At 38.1% G+C, this 9,570-nt stretch overlaps 1 pseudogene; it reads left to right on the forward strand.

The window, feature by feature from the left end:
- Positions 1-7,786: 7,786 nt before the first annotated feature.
- LOC131758885 (small ribosomal subunit protein eS1-like) lies at positions 7,787-9,484 on the forward strand (annotated as a pseudogene).
- Positions 9,485-9,570: the final 86 nt, after the last annotated feature.

The following is a 9,570-nucleotide window of genomic DNA, read 5'->3' on the forward strand; positions in this document are numbered from 1 at the left end:
GTGACCACCTAGAGGGGTGGGATAGGGAGGTGGGAGGGAGGGTGATGCAAGAGGGAAGAGATATGGGAACATATGTATATGTATAACTTATTCACTTTGTTGTAAAGGAGAAACTAACACACTATTGTAAAAGAGTTATACTCAAATAAAGATGTTTTAAAAATAAATAAATAAATAAAAATTTTTAAAAAAATACTAGCACACCAAATTCCACAACATATTCAAAGGATTATACATCGTGATCAAGCAGAACTTATTCATGCAATTTCAACACAGGCAAATAAATAAATGTGATAAGCCATATTAAAAGCATGAAAGATAAAAATCATATGATCATCTTCATAGATACAGAAAAAGCATTTTTAAAAATTCTGCATCTTTTATAATAAAAATTCAGCAAATGGGGTATAAAAGGAATGTACCTCAACATAGTAAAGGCCATATATGACAAAACCATAACTAACGATATACTCAGTGGTGAAAGGTTGAATGTTTTCCTCCTAACATTAAGAAAGCGGGCACAGGGCTTCCCTGGTGGCGCAGTGGTTGAGAGTCCACCTGCCGATGCAGGAGACATGGGTTCGTGCCCCGGTCTGGCAAGATCCCACATGCCACGAAGCGGCTGGGCCCATGAGCCATGGCTGCTGAGCCTGCACGTCCAGAGCCTGTGCTCTGCAAAGGGAGAGGCCACAGCAGTGAGAGGCCCGCGTACAGCAAAAAAAAAACCCCAAAAAACAAACAAACAAACAAAAAAGAAAGTGGGCACAAATGTGCCACCTCACCACTCTCATTCAACGTAGAGCTGAAAGTCCTAGCCAGAGCCATTAAACAAGAAGAAATAAAGGCATCCAATTAGAAAGCAAGAAGTAAACTTGTCTAAATAGTTGTAAAGACTCCACCAAAAAACTGTTAGAACTAATAAAGGAATTTAGTAACGTTGCAGGATACAAAATCAACATACAAAAATCAACAGCATTTTTTTAACTAGCCACAAGATTTTATTGTAGGGATCAATACATATATCTTTCTGAGAAATAGTTTGAGCTATTCACTTGATGGTTATGAACACAACAGGATCTGTTTTATTGGTATATTTTTGGTTTGCCTGGCAAGGGAAAATCATGAGTCATTTTTATATATTAACAATGAACTAGCTGAAAAATAAAGAAAACAATCTTATTTGTAATAGTATCAAAAATAGTAAACTATTTAGGAATAAATTTAACCAAGGAGTTGAAAGATTTGTATACTGAAAATCTCAAGGCTTTGATGAAAGAAACTGAAGACACAAATAAGTGAAAAAATATCCTGTGTTCATGAATTGGAAGATTTAATATTGTTAAAATATTCATACTACCTAAAACCATCTATGGATTCAGTACAAACTCTATCAAATTTCCAATGGCATTTTTCATAGAAATAGAAAAATTTATATGGAACCCCAAAAGACCAAAAGTAGTCATAGCAATTCTGAGAAAGAACAAACCTGGAGGCATCACATGTTCTGATTTGAAACTTTATTTCAAAGCTATAGTAATCAAAACAGTGTGGTACTGGCATAAAGACAGGCACATAGACCAGTGGAACAGAATTGAGAGCCCAGGAATAAACATATGTATATACAGTCAAATAATATTTGACAAGGGAGCCAAGAATACTCAATGGGAAAAGTGTAGTCTTCAATAAATGGTGCTGGGAAAACTGGTTATTTACATGCAAAAGAATGAAATTAGATCTCTATCTTATACCAGTCACAAAAACTAAATGGATTAAAGATTTAAGTGTGAGACCCAAAACTGTGATACTCCCAGAAGAAAACATAGCTGAAAAACTCCTTGACACTGGTGTTGGTAATGATTTTTTGAATATGACACCAATAGCACAAACAACAAAAGCAAAAATAAACAAGTGGGGTTACATCAAACTAAAAAGCTTCTGCACAGCAAAAGAAACAATTGAAAAGGTGACCTACTGAATTGGAGAAAGTATTTGCAAACCATCTGATAAAGGGTTAACATCCAAAATATATAAGAAACTCATGCAACCTGCACCCCAATGTTCATTGCAGCACTATTTACAATAGCCCAGATATGGAAGCAACCTAAATGTTTATTGACAGGGGAAAGGATAAAGAAGATGTGGTACATATATACAATGGAATATTACTCAGCCCTAAAAAAGAATGAGATCATTCCATTTGCAGCAACGTGGATGGACCAAAGATTGTCATACTGAGTAAAGTATGAAGTAAGTAAGTCAGAGAAGAACAAATATCATATGATATCGCTTATATGTGAAATCTAAAAAAATGGTACAAACGAACTAATTTACAAAACAAATAGAGTCACAGAAGTAGAAAACAATCTTATGGTTACAAGGAGGAAAGGGGGGAGGGTTAAACTGGGAAATTGGGATTGACATATACACACCACTATATATAAAATAGATAACTAATAAGGACCTACTGTATAGCACAGGAACTCTACTCAATACTATGTAATGACCTACATGGGCAAAGAATCTAATAAAGAGTAGATATCTGTATATGTATAACTGATTCACTTTGCTTTACAGTAGAAAGTAACACAACATTGTAAATCAACTATACTTCAATAAAAAATATATATATGGAACTCATGCAACTCAATAGAAAGAAATATGATTTTAAAATGGGCAGAGGACATGAATAGACATTTTTCCCAAAGAAGACATATAAATGACCAACATGTCCATGACTTATTAGCTCCGTAAACTTGGATGTCAAAATCTCTTTCCAGATTTTGGAAATTCTCAGCCATTAATTCTTTTTGTTTGTTTTTTGTATTTTTTTAGAACTTTCTTATTTTTTTAAACATCTTTATTGGAGTATAATTGTTTCACAATGGTGTGTTAGTTTCTGCTTTATAACAAAGTGAATCAGCTATACATATACATATATCCCCATTACTCTTCCTTCTTGTGTTTCCCTCCCACCCCTCTAGGTGGACACAAAGAACCAGGCTGATTTCCCTGTGCTATGCGGCTCCTTCCCACTAGCTATCTGTTTTATATTTTGTAGTGTATATATGTCCATGCCACTCTCTCACTTCGTCCCAGCTTACCCTTCCCCCTTTCTGTGTCCTCAAGTCCATTCTCTACATCTGTATCTTTATTCCTGTCCTGCCCCTAGGTCCTTCAGAACTTTTTTTTTTAGATTCCATATATATGTGTTAGCATACAGTATTTGTTTTTCTCTTTCTGACTTCCTTCACTCTGTATGACCGACTCTAGGTCCATCTACCTCACTACAAATAACTCAATTTCTTTTCTTTTTATGGCTGAATAATATTCTATTGTATATATGTGTCACATCTTCTTTATCCATTCATCTGTTGATGGACACTTAGGTTGCTTCCGTGTCCTGGTTATTGTAAATAGAGCTGCAATGAACATTGTGGTACATGACTCTTTGAATTATGGTTTTCTCAGGGTATATGCCCAGTAGTGGGATTGCTGGGTCGTATGGTAGTTCTATTTTTAGTTTTTAAAGGAACTTCCATACTGTTCTCCATAGTGGCTGTATCAAGTTACATTCCCACCAACAGTGCAAGAGGGTTCCCTTTTCTCCACACCCTCTCCAGCATTTATTGTTTCTAGATTTTTTGAAGATGGTCATTCTGATCTGTGTCAGGTGATACTTCATTGTAGTCTTGATCTGCATTTCTCTAGTGATTAATGATGTTGAACATTCTTTCATGTGTTTGTTGTCAATCTGTATATCTTCTTTGGAGAAATGTCTGTTTAGGTCTTCTGCTCATTTTTGGATTGGGTTGTTTGGTTTTTTGTTATTGAGCTGCATGTGTTGCTTATAAATTTTGGATATTAATCCTTTGTCAGTTGCTTCATTTGCAAATATTTTCTCCCATTCTGAGGGTTGTCTTTTCGTCTTGTTTATGGTTTCCTTTGCTATGCAAAAGCTTTTAAGTTTCATTACGTCCCATTTGTTTATTTTTGTTTTTATTTCCATTTCTCTAGGAAGTGGGGCAAAAAGGATCTTGCTCAACCATTATTTCTTTAAGTAAGCTTCCTGCCCCTTTCTCCTCCTCTTCTCCTTCTGGGTCTCCAATCATGTGTAGATTGTTTATTTTAATGTTAGCCCATAATTCACATAGGCTTTCTTTGCTCTTTTTCATTGTTTTTTCTTCTCTGAGAGAATGATTCAAAGGATCTGCCTTCTAGTTCACTAATTCTTCTGTTTGGTTGAGTCTGTTGTTGAAGATCTCTATGGACTCTTTCAGTTTAGTTACTGTATTCTGCAACATAGGATTTCCGTTTGGGGATTTTTTGGTTTTTGTTTTAATGGTTTCTATTTCTTTGTTGAACTTTTCATTTTGTTCATGAACTGTTTTCCTAATTTTATTTAGTTGTCTCTCTGTTTTCTTAGAGTTCACTGAATTTAAGAAGATTATTCTGAATTCATTGTCGAACACTTTGTAAATCTCCATTTCTTTAGGGTCAGCCTTTGGAGCTTTATTAGTTTCCTTTGATTGTGTCATGGTTCCTTGATTATTCATGATCCTTGTGACCTTGAATTGGTGTTTGCACATTTGAGGAAGTAGGCACCTCTTCTAGTCTTTAAAGACTAGCTTCAGCAGGCATAGCCCTTTACCAGTCAGCCCATCCAGAGATCCAGAGATCCTGAGTGGGCTTGCTTCTTGAGTCATGGGACTGGCAAGTATGGTGCCTGGGTTCATTTGTGCCTAGGTTCATGGGTTGGGCCTGGAGCCTGGGTTCACTTGGGTGGGTCTGATGCATAAGTCTGTGGTGGAGAGCCTGGGATCTGTGTCCAAATGGGAAGACCTGTCTTCTAGGACCACAGGGGTCAACCAAGGCTACTAAGGCTAGTCAACAAACGCTAGCCTCATAATTTGCCTGTAGATTCCTTTGGATTTTCTACATCAGCAGTAATGTGATCTAAACCAAGGCTACCAAGGTACCAGTGAGATAAGCCTGATATCTGGGTCTAAAGGGACCAGTCAGATGCTGGGATGGGCCAGAAACCTGATTTTGTGGGAGCCAGCCTGGAGGCTGGGGACATGGGGATTGGCCTGGACCTAGGGTGATCCTGCAGCCTGAGGCCACAGCTGCTGGCCTGAAGGTTGGGTCTGAGGGAAGTCATCTGGTACTGGGGCAGACCAGGAGCCTGGGTCTGTAAGAGATTATCTAAAGTCTAGGTCTGCAGGGGCCAGCCTGGCACTGGGGCAGGCTGGTGGTTTGGGGTGTGGTAACATGGACCCAGCTGGAGTCTGGGTTCATAGAAGCTTAGATTCATGGAGCTGGTTGGGAGCTGGAGCCATAATAGTCATGAAATAAGGGAGCTGGTTTGCTCTGGGGTGGTCCAGGAGGCTGGGTTCACTGGAGTCCACCAGGAGCCTGTTGTCACAGAAGCTACCTGGAGCCACTGGAGTTGTTCAAATTCATGTTTATAGGAGGAGATAGGCACTAAAAAATCCTACACCACCATCTTGCTCATTTTACTCCTGTCTCTTCTAAGACTGAATTTTTCTATACACTTGCTAATAACAATACCTGTGTGTTCTTTTTGTGAGTTTTTACTAACTGTAACTGCATTCATTTGCCCAATTTAGCTGTGGAGTCAATACTGACTACTTACATGAGATCAGAGCTAGTCACAGCTTGTCAGGGGCACATGGTAGCAAGTTCTTCCAGTGTGCTTTCTAGTCTTAATATCAATTTGATGTGATTTTCATCTTAATGTGCTAACACAGTCTACCTTCTTTACATCAAAATATAGTATTTTATATAAAAATCACCCTTAATTTCCACAAAATGGCTCCCAAAGTGATTTGTAAATCTGTTTATACTAATTTGCACAGCTGCTAAGTAACTGAAATATGTTGAGCTTCTACCAAATCCCCCCCTCCTTTTTTTGAAAAAGATTTACATTACAGTCAGCCTTCCATATCCATGTTTCTAGAACCCACAGATACAGAGGGTGATTGTAAAGGACTTGAGCATCCAGGATATCTTGGTATGGAGTGGGCAGTCCTAGATTCAATCTCCCATGGATACCAAGGGACTACTGTATATGATTATAATGTCAGAATTTACAATTGGTGGCATGAGCTCTGTGAAAACAGAGACTAGGTGTAGCAGACATCTCCATGTTTGTCAACTTACCCACACCCTCAGTCTCCCACCAACCTCCCCCATCCCTCTTACCTAAGCCTGGCACATGGCACACATATCTGTGCCAGCAGATAGCAGCAAAGAGTTAGGGAATCAAAGATAAAGTATCAGTTAAGAGTGCTGTGGCCTACCTGAAGGGGTCAAGCGGCTTTTATGCAGTGGGGAGGGAGCTGGAACATCAACGCAGAGGGCAGAGGGCCAGTGGAGATGCACAGCAGGCATATGGCTCACCAGCATTCCTCACATAAAGACTGGGACTAGGGGACTTCCCTGGTGGTCCAGTGGTTAAGACTTTGCCCTCCAATGCATGAGGTGTGGGTCGATCCCTGGTCGGGGAGCTAAGATTCCATATGTCTCCTGGCCAAAAAACTAAAACATAAAAACAGAAGCAATATTGTAACAAATTCAATAAAGACTTTAAAAGAAAAAAAAGACTGGGACTTCATCTGTTTATGCTTACGGCCCAAGGCCTGGCTCTTTATAACTGATTAGAAGCTATTTTAAATGAATTATAATTAAAATAATAGCTAATGTTTACTGAGGACTTACTAGGAGGTAATCTTGAACTATGTCAAGATTAGTAAACAAGTGTTAACCTGTGAGCCAAGTTAGAAAAATATCTTGTATACAATATGGTTGTTTGCTGGAGTCCTGTTCACTCCTTTATTAGTTCTCATAATTTGCCTGCAGATTCCTTTGGATTTTCTACATCAGTAGTAATGTGATCTAAAAATATGATAATTTGTGTCTCCTTTTCTAATCCACATACATTTTTATTTTTCTTGTCTCATTGCTTTGGCCAAGACACCAGTTAATTAATAAATAGTAGCAGTAACTGGAGAAATTCTTGCCTTATTCCTGACTTCGATAGTATTGCTTCTAAAGGCTCACTACCTAAATATGATGTGTGCTGTAGTTTTCTACAAATTTTTGCAATTATGAGTGAGTATTGAATTTTACCAAGTTTTTATTAAATCTTCTGAGATTTTACCAATTAACAAGAAGTCATTTTTAAAGATTCCACCATTAGTTCAATGAGAGAAAGATAGAAAATTGATAAATTAGACAGGCTATAAAAACACATGATCAGACTACTCATTCCACAGAAGATGAAGTGGGCACATTTCTCTCTACTTTTCCAAACACAGATACAAACCCTGGACATTATATATAAAATGCAAACACAAGAAGATTCTAAAAGGTGGAGAGAAGAAGTGCTGGTTAGGGACCTCAAGATCCAAGGAATGACATGGTGGTTAGTTCCCTGGGCTTCCTTTTTGTCATGTATATACCTTGGGCTGTGTGTTAAACAAGTCTGTAACCCGGAAATGCCAACCCCAAGAGAACTCTTCTCTCTCTTGGCAAAGGATAAGAAAAGAGATGGCCTAGCAAGACAGAAGGCTTTGGGCAATAATCACCTTATTCTGGACAAATGCCATTGGAAAAATGTGGGACCCCACACCATCAGCAAGGCCAAGAGGAAGGCCTAGACCTCCAACTCTCTTGGCAGTAAGGAGGAATCCCTCCTCTTCCCAACTGGGGTGACATCAGAAAAGGATGAGTGGGAAGACTGAACTTCCATTCCCACCCTGAAGTAATGAGGCACTACTTCCCTCTCTTGCTTGGGGTGTTATTGAGCAAGGACAAGGGAAAATTTGGATTTTCACAACCACCCAGTGGTAATAACATCACCTACCGCACCACCACAGTGTCAAAAATCACTCATCATACTAAAAACCAGGAAAATATCAACTTGAATGAAGAAAAGGCAATCAATAGGCACCAAAACCAAGATGACAGATGTTGGAATTATCTGACAAGGATTTTAAAGCAGCCATCATAAAAATGCTTCAACATGTAATTATAAAATCCTGGAAATGAAAAAAAGACAAAACCACTAGAAAGTCTCAGCAAAAGAACAGAGTATATGAAGAAGAAACAAAGGGAAGTTTTAGAAGTGAATAATACAGGAAATGAAATTTAAAAGTCACTTGATCGGCTTAATAGCAAAATGGAGATTATAAAGGAATCAGTGTACTTGAAGATAGAAAATGCCCAACCTGAACAACAGAAAGAAAATAGACTGAAAAAAATTAACAGAGACTCAGAGCTCTATGGGGGCAATAATAGAATATCTAACATTCTCGTTATCAAAGTCTCAGAATGACAGGAGAAAAAATACAAATGCTGGGCTAAAAAAAGAAAAACTATTCAAAAAGTATTGAAATTTCTCCAAACTTGGCAAAAAGCACAAATCTACAGATTCAAGAAACTGAATGAACCTCAAAGAAACTCAGAGAAATACATACCAAGACACATTATAATCAACCAACTGAAAACTAACAAAAAAGAAAAAAATCTTCATAACAGAGATAAACAACACATTAACTACAGGGGAAAACAATTTAAATGACTGCTGATTTCTCATCAGAAACCAATGCAGGCAAGAGGAGTAGCATAACATTTTTCAAGTGCTGAAAGAAAAGAACTGTCAATCTAGAATTCTATACCCGGGGTTGGCAAGAACAAGCACCTTACAAAAAGTGGTAAAAAGGGAGCCAAGAAGAAAGTGGTTGACCCATTTTCTAAGAAAGATTGGTATGATGTGAAAGCACCAGCTATGTTCAATATAAGAAATATTGGGGAAACACTAGTCACGAGAACTCAAGGAACCAAAATCACATCTGATGGCCTCAACGGTCATATTTTTTAAGTGAGCCTTGCTGATCTGCAGAATGATGAAGTTGCATTTAGAAAATTCATGCTAATTACTGAGGATGTTCAGGGCAAAAACTGCCTGACTAATTTCCATGGCATGGATCTTATCCATGACAAAATGTGCTCCATGGTCAAAAAAGTCAGACCATGACTGAAGCTCACATTGATGTCAAGACTACCTATGGTTATTTGCTTCGTCTATTCTGTACGGGTTTTACTAAAAAACGCAACAATCAGATTTGGAAGACCTCTTATGCTTAACACCAGCAGGTCCTCCAGAACCGCAAGAAGATGATGAAAATCATGACCCAAGAGGTGCAGGCAAATGACTTGAAAGAGGGTAAATAAATTCATTCCAAGCAGCATTGGGAAAGACAGAAAAGGTCTGCCAATCTATCCACTCCATGATGCCTTTGTTAGAAAAGTAAAAATGCTAAAGAAGCCCAAGTTTGAATTGGGAAAACTCATGGAGCTACATAGTGAAGGTAGTAGTTCTGGAAAAGCTACTGGAGATGCAGCAGGTGCTAAAGTTGAATGAACTGATGGATATGAGCCACCAGTCCAAGAATCTGTTTAAAAAATAGACTTCTAATGATGACAAATAAAAGATCTTATTTGTGAAAAAAATAGAATTCTATGCCCAGGAAATGAAGGTGAAATCAA

Source organism: Kogia breviceps, chromosome 1 (assembly GCF_026419965.1).
Source record: "Kogia breviceps isolate mKogBre1 chromosome 1, mKogBre1 haplotype 1, whole genome shotgun sequence".
Lineage (NCBI taxonomy): Eukaryota > Metazoa > Chordata > Mammalia > Artiodactyla > Physeteridae > Kogia > Kogia breviceps.